Below are 19,603 nucleotides of genomic sequence, written 5' to 3'. Positions count from 1 at the left end.
TTAGTTATATCAATCCTCCCTGAGATGGCAGAATATAAATCACTCATGCAGACTGTCAGTAGTTACAGGGGCTATGTTTGGTCACAGAGTGTTGTCTTTCATGTTTCAGAGGGTGCACACTTAGATGAACTAGGGTCCCTATGACTAAAGGAGGATTTGAAACCTAATATGTCTGATTATGATGATGACACTGGAGTAAAACTTTAATTGTATAACCCACAGGGGAATTTTAAATATATATTTGATATTTTTCAGCTCTTTTATGTTGTGCTTAGGATTTATTACACTGTTTGTGTGTGGGAGACTCTCCTGGGCAAAAAAAAAATGTAATTTCTACCACACTGAACTTTGTAGGAATGACTGTGAAATAAACTGATCAGTGAGAAAAGCTATCATCAAATATCCTTAATGACTTCAGACACTAAGTGTCTTTTCTAAAGAAAAACTGTATTTGGTACTTTACACTTTTTAATTTGATCTTCCCACAGTTTTTCTTAGATCAGATGAGATGCAGTTAATTGTGTGAAATAGGTTATATTCTTCAGTTAATGAAACACTGCATATCTGTGGAAAGGGAGTGTGTGTATTTCCTCTGTGTGGAAAATATCTGTTTAAATAGCTCAGAATATGGTAGCTAGCATATATGATGTTTGTACTAACAGAGCAGAGTCAGAAATTTCTGAGGACTATATCGTCACATCAATTAAGAGCTATTTCAGACTTATTTTGGGGGATTAGTCTGAGGGGTTTTATAAATGTTATTAATATGACTCTATATTCTGGTACTTTTTCAGTGCCTTGTTCAAAAATTAATTAAATCCATCCAATCCGTAAGAGACAGATTGATGTGAAAGATGCAAGTACTCAGTAGTTCCTTGAAAAAAGGTAATGAACTTTGCAAGCCATTTTTTATACGATTCCAAAAGAACATTTCAAGGGACAAATCTCCACTTGAGTATGGCATACTCGTTTTATAAAAATGGATATTTTTCTCCTACATACCATAGAAACATATGAGTATCAGCATTGTCTTCAAATTGATGGTTGTTTTTTACAGCCATAATGCACCTGGAGGAGACATGTGAATATTTTTTCATTCAATACTTGAGGTTTTTGAAGAATAAGTGGCATCAGTTATGAGGAACAGCTAGGATTTTTCTTCTAGTATTATATAGTTATAATGTGAAGTAACATATCAAACCATTTGAGAGCTATAGTGTTATTTGGGGCGGATACTTCAGGAATTCTAGAGAAAACGTGCAAGAATTGTTAGGACAAAAATACAGGTAGCAGAAGTATTTATATATACATTAATAAAGCATGTAGCATGGTTATGGGCTGCATCCAAGGATTTAACATACATTGCTTGAAGAAAGACTCAAGATAAACAGTGGAAAGCTGATTACCCTGAGCTGGTATTCCATCCAGAGTATGAATGACCACTTGGCTTCCCCCTGCCCAACCTAGTGAATAGTAAATTAAATTTAAAAAAAAATGCAAGTTTCAGGGGAACTAAAGCACTTCACAAATTTCAGTCTAAATATAACTGTAAATTGGAAGAAAAAGAAATCAGAAAGTTCTCTTTCAAACATTTCACTTGCTTTTTTGTGAAATTACAATTTTTGGAAGTGTTATTTAAAAAAAAAAAATCAGCACCTCCCCCCCCCAAAAAAGTGAAATTAAATATTTAATTTAAATGGAACAAACCATTTGGGGTGACTCAAAACAATATTTTTCCACTTTTTATTTGGTTCAGCCACTATATCAAAAGCATGTATTACTTGTACAAGTTGTGGATTTAGATATCTAGAGTGCTTAAGGGCAGAATGGTTCCCTAGAGACAGTTTTGCTGTCAGAAGATGACATGACCACTCAGTTAAAAAAGTTGGGGGGACATACAGGATAGAGTTATCAATGCTTTACACTAAACTAGGAGTTGTCCTTCTCTTAATGGAACCCCTTGTGGAGAGAGCAGCAATAAAATGGGCTAGTGTGAAACCATGTTACACATGCATCATATATGTCACACTCTCTGTTCTTTTATCTGCTACAGTTTCAAACTTATTTCAGTCACTGTTAGATATGGTACAAGCCCATTCAGATGTGACCACAGAATTTCTATGGAAAATAATTAAGTAGGGGTGTCTTAGCACTGACTTGTTAAGATAATTAGATACCACAGTAATATGTAACTTTATAAGAACCCATATATGTTTTGGAAGAGTTTGGATTACCAAAACAAAAAAACTGGAACACAGGATAATTGAGAAAGATGATCTAATTAGAATTGTGGAAATTGTTTTTAAGGGGCTCCATTAACACATTTGCTGCAATGTTGGCTGTATTTGGATTTTTGGTCTCTCTTGAGAATTATGAGAGATTTATGGCTTATGCAAGGAGACATGCACAAATATTTATGTTGAATTTCATGACAGGAGTTATTTTATACATGCATAACCAGTAGCTCACGAAACAAAATGAATTATTCACCACCCGTAGAGGAAAATTTGATCAAGTAAAGGAAATGTCATCAGATGCACAAGTCAGAAATACTTGTCTGAAAGAATAAAACTTCTAGAAAAAAAAAGGAGGAAACAATTTAAATGATCAAATAGATCCTAAATAAAGACTTGTAAAAACCTTTCATGGTTATGTTTTCTTGCCCTCTTAAAGCTAAGTACTAGGTCTGTCAGGAGTCTGGAAAGGAACATAGCACTGCTGTATTGCCTGTGGAGCTGGCTAAGAAGAAGGTCCCTCCATGGTCTAAGACAGAAGTGCCTGCACCAGAACAGTGTCTACACACCTTATTCTTTCCTCAGTGCTCTGGCTAGGATATGCCAGCTCATAATGGTGGTAGTCACTACTAGTCAGGCCAAAGGTCTCCTCCCTTTCCTCACTCTGACTCATCCATTCACACAGCCTAGGATGAACACATACACTTCACCAAGGTAGCTTTACAACTCAGGGAATTATGCAATTATGCACCCGTGCCATTTTGTGCATAAAAGGCATGGCCATGCATAATTGCATAGTTTTGCATAATTTAACCCTGGTGGGCTCTGTGCCTCCTCCTGCGTGGGGCTTCTGAGATAAAGGAACCATTTTCACCAAGAGCAGAAAGGCATCATGCTGCTCACTGTCAACACCTCCTGGATAAACAGGAGCATGTTTGAAGATAAGTTCAAAGGGAATTTCATTTTAGAACCATTCATTTGCAAGGCCCATAGTGTTAAAAAACCTGTGTTAAAGTTACAGATCTATTGTCTGGCCTTTTGCCAGGGATACCTACCATTTCCAAGCACAAATGGGGGCATTGGCTCCTTGTTTAAGACACATCATGTAACCTCTAGTTAGCACATTGGTAGTAATGCTTTTTTTTTTCCTTTTTAAATGAACTATTATCAGTTTAAGCAGCTGAGGTTATAGCATTTTCTCTGGTAAGTGTTGTTACCCCTCTTACCAGCTGTTCTAAACTTACTCTTATACCCCATTATTAAAAAACATTCCAAAGATGACTCCCCCATATTATCTTTATAGTAAAGTATCTTGAAACTAGAAGACTCACTTACTTCTTATAACTAGATAATATATTACTTATAAAGCCTTTGTGTATGCCCTTAACAGAGGCATGTTTGATTTTGGCATTGATTTTCAAATTGCACCATTTTCCAGAGTAAAACTTTCCAGACCTCCCCTTAGTGGGCTTTAAATTTCCTACTGAAAAATGCAAGGAGGAAGGTATTCATAACATTACTCCAACTCTTTCCTCCCACCCACACTTCATTCAGTTCTAAAATGCTTCCTGTGTGCCTGATCAGACTTTTAGCTTTTTAAAGTTGTTCTTAACAGTTCAATTTATCCAAAGCCCTAGATCTTTAAGCCCTGGCAATCCAAACCCTCTTTGTACAAGGCAACAAATCAATTGACTTATAAAACAAAAGAGAGAAACTTATTCATGGATGCAACCCAACTGTGTTGTAAGTTCAAGAATACACTACACTATGTCAAAGACGACAAAAGAAAAGGAGATGTCTATAAAGCAACAGTGGAAAAACTCTTGCCTTTTCCATTATAAGTGATAATGACAACCACAGTACTACTAAACTATTAAAGCAGTGACTGATGTTGACTTGAAACATCGTTAGAGAGGGAAAATGTATTTCCCTTAAATTAAACCAGTCTCAGGGGTAATGTAATATTTTGATATTCAGTGTAAAAATCAATATAGTCCCTTATTTTGAATTTTTGAAATTATATATATAGATATATAGATATGGTATAGAAGAGTTTTACTGACTCACTGCTGCAGATGACTCGGTATCCTGTCTGCCAATACACAACGCAGTAGCAGCTATTGACCATGCAAGTTCAGCATTCCTGGGGGCACAGATAACACAAGGAGACAACTTGGGATATATTTTGTGATGCTGCATTTTCAAGTTCCTTTTTTTGAGTGAAATCAAACCACCAAAAGGGGGTAAACGGTGATACATTACACTACAACATGTGTGGATTGTATTTGGAGCAAAGTGAGGGAAGCCACCTGTTCACAATCAAACGTCATTGCTTTCATTCATCTCCTGTTACATCCAACACCAGTTTGGATAACAGATTGGATAATAATTATCCATTTCAAGTGAACAATTGTTCCCTCTTTCTTCTCCCTTTGAATACAGTTTTTGCATGACACATAAGCAACAGCAAAGGGAGGTTGGGGGTTGTTTACACAAGAGCATTTGGAAAGTTAGTGCACATTAACTGAAGAGTGAAGCTGTGAACAAGTGACCCTGATTCAGATACTTTAAGGAGAATTAAGCTGTACAGGAACCAAGTTGACTTACACTCTAAATAGAAATTTCCACAGAGATGTTTACTGTGCCTTAACTTGCATATTAGCTTCATATTTTTAGTCAATACATCTTAGCTTCCCTGAATGTCCCTGTAGAGTCAAGCCCCATGGGATAGGCCAGGAAGGTAAACCATTTTTCAAGTGTAATAAAACTGTAATTGACAGGGATATATTACCTAAGATTGTTATTCTTTTATCTAATATTTCTTTTCCGAACATTATACACAAACAAACACGCAGTACTACATTTTTAGCATTTATCCATGTGGCTTATGCTGAACTCATATACAGTTCAGTTCAAGCAGAAACCTGCCCTAAAGCCAGGATCCTTTAGATTCCCATAAACACTCTATATTTTTATTTAAAAGGAAATGTATATCTACATAAGTGTCTTACTCTGATTATGACACTCTTGGATTGTTGAACAATATTTTAGAACATAGTCTCACCCCCCCCAGGTTTTACATACATCTAAATAGTATTGTATCTTGCAATACAGCATTCTTTGACACTGATTTTACAGAATGTACATGAGCTGAAACAGCTCTGCTGCTAACTCTACTGGTGGGGGGAAAAATGTTCTTTCTTATGATGATTGCTTGTCCTATAAATATAGTTCTGGATCTCCATTCATGGATCTCATTAAATTTCAGCAGAAAAGTAACTTTTCTAGGATGATTTCTCAATCATATATACATCCTCTCTTGCACCTCTTTTAGGGCAGACAACTTACTACTAACTCATTGTAGTCATCACTCTAATTCTAACCACCCCTCCTCCCATCCCTTCACATCAGAGTGATGTGGCATTAACCAGCTAGGCTTACTTCACTGGGAAGCAGGGAAGATGGGTTGATTCTGACCAATCACAGGCCAGCTTGGCCTTGTGTTGAACTGTGCAAAAATTGTTCATTTGGTTCTAAAAGACTCCAGCACCTGCTCACACTATTTTTCTGTCTTGTGTTTTCCTTCAAACTGTGTTTTGGGGTAAGAGGGGAAGGGGTGCAAGGCTTAAGGAAACAACCAGTACTTCTCTTTAGGACACTACATTGATGTTTAATGCTATGATACTGGCTTTTTTTCTGCCAGACCTGCATCATGTTCAATTTTCCCACAAGTTCCATGACTTCACAACTTTCAGAAAGGTATATTCTTTGCACTTGTATAGGTTAAAACCATATGTGAAATGGCCCATCTCTCTCCTGGCAATGTAGGATTCATTGTATAGCAAGGGCCATGGGTGTGTCTATACTGCTAGTTTGGTTCAGTCTGAAAGGCCACTCTCAAGCCCACACCTGTTGACCGTACTTTCAGGCCAAAAGGAGAAGTTTCCAGAAGCAATTCCATAAATCTCTGTTCTAGTTTTTGGCACTTTTACACCTCGCTTCCTGTCTCTACTACCCATAAGTACAAAACAGTATTTGTAAATTTATTCCTAGAAGGACTCCACTCAAGGAACAAGAAGCATAATGTGGATGGTTATCAGACATGGCAAGTAAAGTAAAGATGAGGAAAGTTAGCTCATGTGCCTCAGATTGGCTCAAAAATATCCTCTATAGCAACCTAAAACATTAATGTGGGCATTACCTGAGAGAACGATTGAGTTTGGAACATGCCTTGTGGTCCAAACTTGAGCCAGACCATCTTTGGCTAGGTAGTCATTTCAACCTTGTCTGACAATGAGGATGCACCTGAACTACAATGAAACTTGCCTGCAAACCCTGTATCTAGCCCTCTTCTTTATTTAATTCTGACTGTTTATTGAAAGGTACAAAGTTCTTGTCTTTGTGGCATATATGAGCCCTAGCTGTTTTCTTCAGGTTCCTCTAAACAATGGTTAAAGTCAAACAGCTGTTGTGTGGGTACCATACAAAGTGTTGCAAACATTATACATAAAGAAAGAAAGCCTATCATACCTCAGCCTGAGGTAAAGACCTATCTCTAAGAGGCACAACACAAAAACTAAGAGCTTAAGTGTAGAAATGGAGGCAAACTTGGTTTTAATCCCAATCATAAATTATTCTGGGGGCTGAAGATGTTCCAGAGTGACTCTGACAGTTCTGGGGTCCAGGAAAATTTACAGCAGCCTTCAGGACTAATGAATTGTCTTCAATGTCTCCAGTGCTCTGTGCCGTGGCTGTGCCATTAACATACCATTTCTGCCTTATCCACAGTCCCAGAACACTCCCATTGCTAAGACTTACAAAGAGGTCCCAAGAAGACAGTCTTACAGATATCTTCCATGGATGTCTGCCATCAGGAAATACTCCCCTGATGAGATAGTGGACTTTTATGGCCCCTTTACACCAATCAATCCCTTACATATAATGTAAACAGGCCATAATAGAGACAAGGATCCCACCACAGGTGCATCACTTAGCACTTTGAGGTTCTTTAACCAGTTCTACCCTACTTATTATATTATGTACAAAGCAGGTGAAGAATTCTATTATTTTGATCTGTTATCAGTTCACACACAATCTACACAAGTTGCAATATAAATTACAAAGTATGATCAATCATTTATATAGTAACAACAAAAGGGCATTGAATATATGACAGCGTTGTTTGACACATATATGCATAGGAATCATATCAAGGGTTAAGGTAATTCATTTTCTTCCCAGTCCTTCTCTTTTTTCAGCAGAAATCCAGGACAGTGCATATACAATCAAATTTTGTATAATCTAACCTTAATCTTTGATGCCAGTCATTTTCCTAGTGCCTCACACCCATACTGATTTTTAGCCATAGGCCATGTTTTAATTGGTTGGCTGAAACTGAACTAAGAATCAGCAGACTTCAAACTTCTAAAGATGTCCTCTATTTGGATTTAGTCTGATTGTTTTCAGCTGTCAGTTTCTGAGCAGAATATTGTAGCAACTTGGTTTATCATTTTTATGAGACTTTATCTTTTGATTTTTTTTTCCAAAGATCAGGTAAGAGGAATTAACCCTGTGAGTCAGAGCTTCATCAACTGGAAAAACACAGCTAAATACCAGGGAACCACACTGAAAATAGAAGTGTTCCAACACAGTGCCCAGATACTGCAAAGTCATTCCTGAATTTAGTCAAGAATGTACTTTTAGAGAAACACCCAGGCTTCAGTTAAAGATTTCAAGTAATGGAAAATAAAGTTAAGCATGTGTCCAGGCTGACCAGTTGTGCCCATGCTCTCATATTTGGCCTGGCAGCCCCTCGTAGACATTGACGTTGGTTTGTCCACCTCATGTGAACTGTCACCACACCACCACCTTGCCCCACAGCACCACAGGGTTGTCAGTCTCCTGCAACCAGTTGGGGCCCAGGTGGTGGTGAATGGCAGTGACAACAAGGCCATCAAAGCTCCCATGCCAGCTCTCTGGGCCTCTGCGCAGTTGTCCCTGTGCTTCCAGGCCTGGGCACCCAGTGCAGGGGCATAGCACAGGACTGGAAGCCGCACAGGGAGCCAATGCCCTGCAGCACCTGCAGGCTCTGGGCAGATTGCTGGGGGTTGGCTGCAGGCAGCTGGCACTGGCCCCGGAAGCCAGGAGCCAGCTGCAACTGAGCCCAGGGACTGGTAGGCCTAGCAAGAGCCTGCAGCAGCCTACAGGCAGGATGGCATGGGTCTGGCAGCCATGCAGCATTTCAGTGCTAGACAGCAGCCCTAGGGTGCAGGTAGGTTGGTACAGGTAGCTTATGGCCTGTGCAGGGGCATCAGAGGCCACGACTCCCCCCAGGCTCCCTGCTGTTGTACCCAAGGACTCAAAATGCTTGCAGGCTTTTAAAGGGCCTGTGGCTGGGGCTGCCACAGAGGTGGCTCAGCCCAGAGCAGAAGAGGCTCCCAGCCCCAGGGCCCTGGAGCTTAGCTCAAGCTGGCACCCTAGTGGCAGGGCTGACCAGGAGCAAATTTGCTCCTAGGCAGTGTCTACATGAACGTTATTGCACTGCAAGTACTCATGAGTAATCTTGCTACTTGAATTAGTGTTATTAAACTACACTACTAAGCAGTAAAGCATCTCATGTAGATGCAGCCACAGTGGCAGAGAGTGGATGCTGAAAGGGAGAGTGAACTGGGTATGACCAGGGTTTTTTCCTCACTGTTCCTCTCTCACTTGCAACCTCTGGCATTTAAGGTCTAGGATGTTCTAATTCACAGGCTGTAGCCCTCTCATGCCCAGTAGCTATTGATGTCCCTTTCCTCCAATAATTTGTCCAATACCCTTTTGAATATGGCTAAACCGTCAGCTTCCACAGCATCTAGTGGCAATGAGTTTCACATTTGAATTACATACTGGGTGCATTGACTAATCTAATGCACAGTAAAGAATCACCATCTACATATGCACAGCAATTACTGCCCAGTAGATTAGTTTAATGCACTGTTTTCTAGTACCTGGACTGAGCGGCTCCTATCAGGTACAATTTGCTCCTGATGTGGGTGCACATGTAGACATGTGCCCAGGAGTGCTTTAATGAGTCTGATTTTTTTCTGTGGAGAAAATTCAGGCACATTCGCTGCTCATGAAGATGCAACCATTGTGTGAAAAAAACATTATTTTTGTTATTTTTAACAAAAAATAGTTTAATTTTGTGACTCCCTATTATGTGAGAGAGTAAATAATAATCCCTATTTATTTTCTCTTTGCCATATAGTATTTTGTAAACCCTTATCACATCCCCTTAGAAAGTGTCTCTTTTCTAAACAGAATAGACCTAGCCTCCTTAGCATCTCCTCATATGGAAGCCCCTCCATACCACTGATCATCCTTGTTGCCCTTTTCTGTGCTTTCTCTAGTTCTCTGTATCTTTTTTGAGGCATGGGGACCAGAACTAGGCAAAGTATTCAAGGTGTAGATGCACCATGGTTTTATAAAGGGGCATGATGATAGTTTCAGTTTTGTTTAGAATTCCCTTTTTAATAAACCCTAACACATTATTTGCCTTTTTGGTGGCTGCTGAGCATTGAACTGATGTTTTTTAGCAAACTGTCCACAACGACTCCCAAATCTCTTTCCTGTGTGGTAACAGTTAATGCAGAGCCCATCATAATGTAGGTATAGTTTGGGTTATTTTTGCCCAGGTGCATCACTTTACACTTATCTACACTGAATTTCACCTGCCAATTATTTGCCCATCTGCTTAATTGTGCAACATCCTTCTGTAGTTCCTCATGGTCTACCTTGGTCTTTACCTCTTTGAATAATATTGTCATCCACTAGTTTGGCCACCTCGCTACTCATCCCCTTTTGCCAGATTATTTATGAAGATGTAAAGCAGCACTGGTCCCAACACAGATCCCTGTAGAACCCCAGTGTTCATTTCTTTCCATCTGAAAAACTTACCATTTATACTCACTCTTTCCTTTTTATCTTTAGACCAATTTCTAATCCACGTGTGGACATTCCCTGTAGTCCCAAGACAACCTAACTTAATTAAAAGCCTCTGATAGGGGACCTTGTCAAAGGTTTTATGGAAGTCCAGATTTACTATGTAAACTGTATCACCCCAATCCACCTGCTTATTGACATCCTCAAAAAAAACTCTAGTATGTTGATGAGACATAGCTTCCCATTGACAAAGCCGTGTTGGCTCCTCCCCATGTTATGTTCATTCATGTGCTGAACAATTTTATTATTGTTTCTACCAGTTTTCCAAGAACAGTGTCACAACCCAAAGTTGTGATTTTTTGTTTGTGTGTGCTTCGGCACTGCTAAATTATTTTTCCCGCTAAATTGCAGCTTCCTTGCACGGTGGAGTTTTCTGCTGCAGAAGAGAACCCCGGTGCAATGGAGTATTCCTGCCAAATTTGAAGCTTTCTTTGCATGGTGCATTTCTTTTGCATCCAAGAAATGCATGGTGCAAGGAGTTCCCGCCATTTGTATGAAGATTCGTGCCACATTGTTGGCCGATTCTAATACATGCACACGTGGCGGCTAGCGATTGGCTTGCTAGCCATATAAAGAGCTTGGGTGGTTTCCGCCCAAGTTGGAGAGAGAGCAATTGGAGTTCCAGAGGGAGAGCGTGAAGATCTCTAAGCGCTGCGGATCCTTACGGACCCAACGCTTTTCTTAAAAGGCAACAGAGGCCTGATAACCGAACCCGCAGAGCTTCAACAACTCCGGGTAAAAGAACGAACAGCCTCTAGCCTCTCCCCGTCGCCGATAAATTCCTAGACGTATCCCTTCCTGTACAAGAAACTACCGAACCCATGAAGCTTCAATAACTCCAGGGCAAAGACCGAACCCATGGAGCTTCAATAACTCCGGGGCAAAGAACGAATTGTCATAGTCCTCTAACGAGGATTTAAGCGGAGCTGAACCTGGAAACTGTCCAGCCTACACCACGACCATCTTTGGTGTAAGTAAACAATCTTTAAATCAACCACTACGCCTCTGTGACTAATTCTAGCTCGCCCCCGGTCTTCTCCGGCCCCGCGTGCCCGGGCTGCTGGCCACAGCCTGTGTGCGCAAAGACGGGCCCGGCTCGCCCCCAGCCCGCACAAACAGAAGTTAGACTCACTAGCCTGTAGTTCCCTGTGTCCCCTCTAGAGCCCTTTTTAAATATTGGAGTCACATTGGCACCCTCCAGTCCTCTTGCATGGAGGCTGTTTTAAGTGACTGGTTGCATACTATCATTAAGAGCTTGGCAATTTCTAATCTAAGCTCCTTCAGGACCCTAGGAAGAATGCCATCAGATCCTTTGCTACTGTTTACTTTTATCATTTTCCTCTATGACCTCATCTATTGAAACCTCAGTTTAGGTTAGCTCCACTAACTTGTCCCTAGAGAGGAGTGGATCTAGTGAAAGAAGCATCTTAACATCTTCCACAGTGAAGACAGATGCAAAGAATGCTTTTAATTTCTCAGCAATAGTCCTGTCATCCTTTAGAGTCCTTTATACACCCTGCTTATGCAAAGGCCCAACTAACTGCACGGCAGATCTTCAGCTACAAATGTACTTAAACAATTTTTTATTGTTACCTTCTATGTCTTCAGCAAGTTTCTTCTTAAATTTTTTTATAGCCTGCCTTATTACAGCTTGGCAATTGATTTACCAGAGTTTATGCTCTTGTTTTTCTTTTTCTCATTAGGATTTGACTTCCACTTTTTAAAATAAGCCTTTTTTGTGCTTTTTGCTCTGCAACTCTGCCATTAACCCATGCTGGCTTTCTTTTCGTCTACATTCATTTTTTTTTAATTTGTGGTATGCATTTGCTCAGTGCAACCAATGTGATATCTTAAGCAGTTCCTATGCTGTTTGCACATTCTTCACCTCCTTAGGGGCCCCTTTTAACTTCTGTCTAATTAGCTTCCTCATTTTGGTGTAGTCTCCCCTTTTAAGTTAAAGACTACTGTGGTAGATTTTCTTCTTGTATCCCCTTCTACATGAATGTAGAACCCATTTGCATTGTGGTCACTTGTGGTGAAGCTCAGTAACACCCTTTGCACCAAATCCTGTGCACTACTCAGGACTAGGTCAGGAATGACCTTTCCTCTCTCAGGACTAACTGCTCCAGAAAGCAGTCTTTTATAAGTTCAAAAATGTGGTCTCTGTATCCCAGCCTGATGTTAGATTGACCCAGTCTATGTGTGGATAGTTTAAGCCACCCATTATTGTTACACTTAAAATTTAACTGTGGGTGAAAGGATATTGATTGACCAGTGAAACCATTCCAGTCACAACTTGAAAGCTTTATTAGAATATGCAATATCAAAGACTCATTTGTATCAATAAAGACAATGCTTACATAGCCTTGGATCCAGGGAAGAAACAGTTCCACTGGCCAGGCTTCTCTGTTTCCCTGGGGACTTGAGTTGGTTTGCTGAGCTCTGAAGAAGTCCAAATTTTAGAAGTCTAGAAGTAGGTGTCCAAAATGTAAAAGTCCAAGTTTCCCTCCAGACTATTCCCAATATTTATAGATGGCTGGTCTCAATACTCTAATGAATAATCCCCGATTGGTTTTATTTAAGTTTCCTTGTTCCACTGAAACCTTTGGAACTGGATTGAACTAGATTTCTTATAGACCGGGAAGGTGTCATTTACCTGGGACATATATTCTTGCAAAAGCAAAAAGGAGCAAAAGGGAGGATTCCCCATCTTCTTTCCCTTCCCATTGTGGAATGTTGTTTAATGTTCAACACTAGTTTGTTACTTCTTCACCTTAGTTTATGATCTGATAAGGCAGCTTTGTTGGGTTGTTTTGTTTTTGTTTTTTTACAACTCATCTAAACATAACAAAAATATATCTATTATAGCAAAATAACATTCAACCACTACTTATGGTTCTTTCTTATAGTGTTTCCTTTTAAGCCTTGTGCTTTATTTAATTGTGTCTAATTAGACATATGAAAGATTTCTTTTGCTTTGCTGACCTAACCAGTTATTTCATCTGCAAAGGTTCATGCTACGGTTACTCAGAGACAGGCTTCTGGCTTTAGCCACATTTCTTCAGCTTAGGCCCAGGCCTCTTAAAAATGGACAAACCTGGCAACAATGCATAATATTGCCTTACATTATTATTGTGACTTCTGCTTTTGCCGCCTCTTATCTCCCTTAGCATTTCTAGCTCTCAGCTGCTGTCCTGGTCTATGGGTTGATAGTATATCTCCAGACATTTTTCGTCTATTAAAACCCAGAATTTCTAACCACAGAATTTCTATTGTACATTTCTTTTATCAGTTGAAAAATCTACCCTATTTGATTCAGTGGAGTCTCTGGTATAGCACACTACTCCTCCAGCAGTACAACCTATCCTATCATTCCTGTGTAGTAGGTATCGTGGTATTACAGCATCCTATTGATTGTCCTCATTCCAGCATGTTTTAGAGACACCTATTATGTTAATATCATCATTTACTTCTAAGAATTCAAGTTCTCAACCTCTGAACTTCAATTTCTAGCATTAGAACAAAAGCAGATATGCTTTTTATTGTTACCTGGTTGGCTTCTTGTGTGTGACTTTTTAATCATAAGTGTATTTGTTTGGGCTTGTCTTTTCTTTGTTTATCATCCCCAGTTGTATCATTTCACCCATATAGAGTGTATCAATTCAAACTGTGCTGTTCAGTACTTGTTGGCCCCCCCCACCATTTTGGTACCATTTTGGCTCAGAAGGAAACCTTCCCTCCTCTATAGGCTCCCTCTGTTCCAAAAGGTCCCCCAGTTCCCAATAAACCTAAACCCTTCCACCCTATACCATCATCTCAGCTACTCATTGAGACTCTGGAGCTTTGCCTGTATAGCTGGCCCTGTGAATGCCTCTTCAAGAATTTCAGACAATGCTACCATGGAGATCCTGGACTTCAGCCTCCCAGCTAGCAGCCAAAATTTACCTTCCAGGGCCTCTCTGCTACTCTTACCAACATCATTGGTACTCACATGGACCATGACCACCACCTCCTCCCAAGCACATCTCATAAGGTCTGCTACTTTTGCACCCAGCAGGCAAGTCACCATACAGTCCTCTCAGATGTCACAAACCCAGCTATCTATGTGCCTAATAACTGAATCTCTCATTACCACCGTCTGTCTACTTCTATTCTGTGGGGTTCCTTCCCTTGGAGGGGTATCCCCAGCCCAAGAGAACACTGTTACATCAGCTAGAAGATGGGTCCCATCTAAGGGATAGTTTCTCTCCTTCCCAGCTTTCATCCCCAAGGCTTTCATCCCCCTCAGCAGCACGGGAGCTGCTATAATGGAAGTGGGACTCCACTACAATGACCCTGAAAGCTTCATTTAGAAAACTCTTTGCCTCCTTTAGTTGCTCCAATTCCACCACCGTAGCTCTGAGGGAATGTACATGCTCTCTCAGAGCCGGGAGTTCCCTGCACTGGGTGCACACACACAAAACCTGCCCCTATCTGACAAAAAGTAAGTCCATTGCCCTTGTATTCTGCTTTGGTGCCATCAGTATAACTGATTGGGACTTCATTTATGATTCTGTTGATGCCCGAATCGTTGATGAAGCACAAGGAGAAATAGTATCCAGGTGACAGCTGCATTGGTTCAACAAACTAACAAGAGTAAAAGCCAATGAAAGTGTACTTTAGTGAGTAAAGGTTCAGATATGATTCTGAATGCACGTGAGGGTGATCTTCTGAAAAGAGGCTGCCATTGTTAAAAAGTCACTTTCTGGCTACCTACACTTTCCCAGGACTAACACTTGGAAGTATTAGGGTACCTGCAGATGTGCAGGGATGCTGCTCTGACACACTGTAATTACAGCATGTTCGAGCAGACTCTATTAATCAAGTCTACTGGAGCATGCTAATTAGCATCTTCCAGCAGTCTCCACATCTCATGTACTCAGTGTCCCTGCACTTCAAAATGGTGGGAGAGGGGGTGCTTTAATGAAAGCTTATTTATTGAGCTTTAGTCAAAGAGCCCCCACCTCATTTTGAAGTGTGGGATGCTGAATACACAAGATGCTTCAAGCACTTTAATTAGAGCGGCTCTCAGAGTCATTCTAATTAAAGACTACCCCCCTCCCCCACCACCCAGAGCATGTTAAAAGATGCCCTCAGACCCTAACTATATTTGCTGATAAATAAGCAATGGAAACAAACTTCTAAAAGGCTCAAACTTCAGTTTAGCTAAGCATCCATATTTTTAAAATATCTTTTTGGTAGTATAACAGTGATATTGTAGCTATGATCTAACTCTCTCAGATGGGGAAGATGATGGATAATGGAGTTATCTTCTTATCCTGTGTCCCATGTACCAGAGGGGTATAAACAGGCCCAGAAAACCCTGAATGGGCACATACCCATGAGTGAGAACATGAATTTCCCCAGGCACAAACAGCAGCAGCACATATTGTGCTGCTGCTACTTTTCCCTGGGGAATGCCTGTGCATGCACGCTCTGGTGTGTGGCATGTTGCCCTGGGTGGCATAAGGGAGGCTGGTGCCAGCACCTGGGCTGGTGCCAGCAGCCTTACCTGGGGTCCTGGGGGCCTCCAAGGGCTGCAGCCATGGTGATTTGGCATCAGGGAGCCTTGCTAGCAGTCAAAGTGTGGCTCCAAACAGCCAGGCTCCAGTTCAAATGGTACATGCTCCTGCCACGTGTGTCACCGCACTTTTTTTAAGCACAGGTGTTTTTGGCACCATGCTCATTTTGACACACCAAATGTGGTCAAAGCAGAATTCCCATGATGCAAGTACTGAGGACCCCAGCAAGCTGTTCTCTGTGGATACCCATAAACTGTACCTTAGTGAAGCTGACATAGAAGGAGCATGTTGGAATGGGATGGGATGGACTTGTTTTGCTGATATTCTGGGCAACTCGGTTACCATAAACACAGAGATATAGGATGTTATTGAGCTGCGATTCTGGCCATCAGAACACTGACAAGTGGCTTAAAGCCAACTCATACTCCATTCTTCCTGAATGACGAGTTCTCTAGGTATGCAGAGAATCTTACTCCTTTTGTCTACAAAACTTGACTGGAGAATTTAGATTTTTTATGGGTTTTTCAGTTTTCCTATTTTCCACTAAGACTTCAAGAAGAATACTCTTTGCATGACAGTACTGTAATGTGTAGTCAGAAAGTGCAAGTCAAAAGATTTTTAAAATAGAAACTTAGGTTACTCAAACTTCCAGGGATTTTTGTTTAGCTCATGCTCTGTAGCTGGGGATCAGACAGGCAGGTTAATATGTTGCCAGCCTGAGTCTTTAGGGTAGATGTTACTGGTGTCTGCACATACCTTGCGCTGTTTATCAGAGCCTTGCTACTGCTAGCTTTGAGGACAGGTGTTATTTTTATTACGTATATAATACATCATAATCTTTTACATATTTTTTTTACTTCTTCACAATTAGGTATTGAACCTAATTAAAGATGATGCCATTTATTTTTTCCTTTCTCTGTTAGCTAGCTCTCAAGTTTAAGCACTTCCATTCTTTATCCTTGAAGCATTATAGGTTGGTACACTGACTGAACTCTCAAAATTCCTGTTCATTAAGCTGGGGCATGAACTTGCGCCATACTAGCCACTCTACACTAACTCCCCCTTTTGGAAAACTCAGTGTGACAGTCTATTGTCATTTCATTGTCTCAACTGACATTCTGCTTACTTCTTTTTGACCCAATGGCCACTTAGACAAACAATATAGAAATAAAATGTCAATCTAGATGACGAAATGGGGACAGAGTGTCCCCCTTTAAAAGAGGAAGTAAGCTATTTGTCATTTAATATGAACTAAAAGCATTTATAAAAAGATTTAATATGGAGTAGTTAGTGTTATCACACCCTAATTTAATACTACCTTTCCTGTATAGAAAAAACCTTTAGTGAACTAATGGGGTTCCCCCCCCCAATACTATTACTGTTTTCTAGGCCAATACTGTTTTCTATGGGTTAATTCCTACCTTAGAAACTTCATTTACTTTGAGAAGTTACAAATCTGAAATAACTGCAACTTAATTTCTATTAAGTATTTCACAAACATAAGTGTGAGACTTTGGCAGGTGGTGATACAATATATTGGAATTAGTTGCAATTATGGTGAGATTGGGAGTATCACAAACTGATAATGCCAAAAGGAAAAATAACAAATTATCTTTTTCACACTGTACAAACACATGCTGTCCTCACTGCAACAGTTGGGGCTTTTTTTAACTTCCGTAAGACTGAAATTCCTGTTTTTCCAGTTCTCCTAGTTACCTCCTCATTTAGACATACTTCCATGAAACTGCTGCTTTAAAAATCAAAACAAATCACATGTTTCTCAGATTATATTCCACCTTAAACCAAATCTTATCCAGGCAGGTCATCCCATTAACTCCACTTCATGAAGCAGGCATGATTTGCCACCTGGCAGTTAGCACTGAATTTCACAATCAATATAATTAATGCCATTTGAGACATAAAAATAAGCTTAGTTTTAAATAACACATCACAGATTTAGGGCCTAATCCAAGGACTGCAGAGCAGCAAAGCCCACAGCCTTTTCCACTCACAGAAACCTTTTTTGCTGCCATAACAGAGCCCATACTGACAAGAGCAAGATCAAATCTCTACTAAGAGCTAGATATTACCATTATGGATCCATTACAGAATTTATATAGAATAGAAAACAGTAGATAAAACAATACAGAACATTCCTATATTTGAAATCAGACTGTTAAACTATCAGGCTTATTATTTCTTTAATTTCCATGATTTTTAACATAAATCTGTATTATCGAAATATAGTATTTATAATGAAATACATATTATCAGTATAGCTGAAAAAGTAGATCTAGTTGAAAAATGGGGGGAGGAATTTAAGGGTTTTTTTAATTTTTAATTACAATTTTGTTTGCATGGAAATAATATGATCGGAATATCAGATGTACATTCAAAAGATATAAATATATCAAAGTAAGTTTTCAACTAAGACTTGGTGTGTCTGAAAAAAGGATAGACTATCAACGTCACATCGTCTTCTCTGATTTGACAGTTAACATCTGCTAAATGTCTTCCCAATATTACCCAGTTAGGCTTCATGAGAAAATCATTGTAACACAAATATAAATTTGAAGCTTATTCTTAACGTCAGCCAGAATGATGCTTCTTGATACACAGTGTATTATAAACCTTTAAAAAAAAAAAAAAAATGTCCATGAAAGAATTTAGGAAATTTCATCCAGGCATAACTATGAAAAAAACCCCAAACAGTAATACTTACAAAACCTCAATACTTATAAATGCAGACATGCACTTAAGAGATTTAAAAGTATAGTTAAAATTTGTCTTGGTAATTAGTTCTGAACACATCATTTAAACCTTTACAGGCTGGCTGAATGTAACAAAAAGCTGAATGTGACAAAAAGCCTTTATGGTATGAGACAGCATTGAGCTGGCCCAGTAGAGATGGCACTATAATAGGTTTTCAATCAAACCTGAAAACTCTAGTTTCAAAATAAGAATGCTTTGTGTCATGCAACTTTTGAAGTTTATTGTAACCTATGTCTGCTTCTGTGGGCACACCTTCTTATCTGAGTGGACAACCAATGATGTAGTAATGAGGATGATTTCAGAATACCTACAGGTGCTGCACTCTGCTGGTGAAAAGTAGTATACTCAAAAAACAATACAATTATGTCCATCACTCTTCAGAAGACCTCCCTGTAACTATGTTTCATTATTCTCTTTCAAATCCCTCCTAAAACTCTCCTTTGTTGTGATACCTACAAAAAAGCCTGAAAATAGCTAGGCTGTTGGTGTGCTGAAACCCCGCTTATGATGCTCATCATAACAATGGCTCATCATTCTTTCTTTGCTTCCCCTCAACTGTCTGTATCCGTCGGGTGTTTCTGGTCTTATATTTTGATTGTAAAGTCTTTGTGGAATGACCTATTTTGTTTGTACGAATGGCTAGCAAATTGGCATTCTGGCCCTTTGTTTTCATGGTGCATTATCATTATTTGGTACAGATTAAAGGGAGACGGACAAAACAATGAACTACTGAGGCCTCTGACTGAGAACACCAAGTCAAAAGTATGCAAATATAGAAACACATACAATTTGAAAATGTGACACGGCACTTAGACTTACATTACTTACTGTCACAACCCAGTGATTTTGGTGCCTCGGCACGGTGGAATTTTCCCGCCACATGAGAGCCTCTTGCAAAGTAAAGGTTTTCTGTTGCAGCAGAAAACCCCCGGTGCAAGAGAGTTCCCGCCATTTGAATGAAAATTTGAGTCCCGCTATTGGCCAGCTCTAAATTATTCCTATGTGGCGGCTAGTAATTGGCTTGCTAGCCATTTAAAATTTTGCGCAACTTCC

This window comes from Alligator mississippiensis, chromosome 5 (genome assembly GCF_030867095.1).
Source record: "Alligator mississippiensis isolate rAllMis1 chromosome 5, rAllMis1, whole genome shotgun sequence".
In the NCBI taxonomy this organism is placed as follows: domain Eukaryota; kingdom Metazoa; phylum Chordata; order Crocodylia; family Alligatoridae; genus Alligator; species Alligator mississippiensis.
This window is presented reverse-complemented; position numbering follows the sequence as displayed.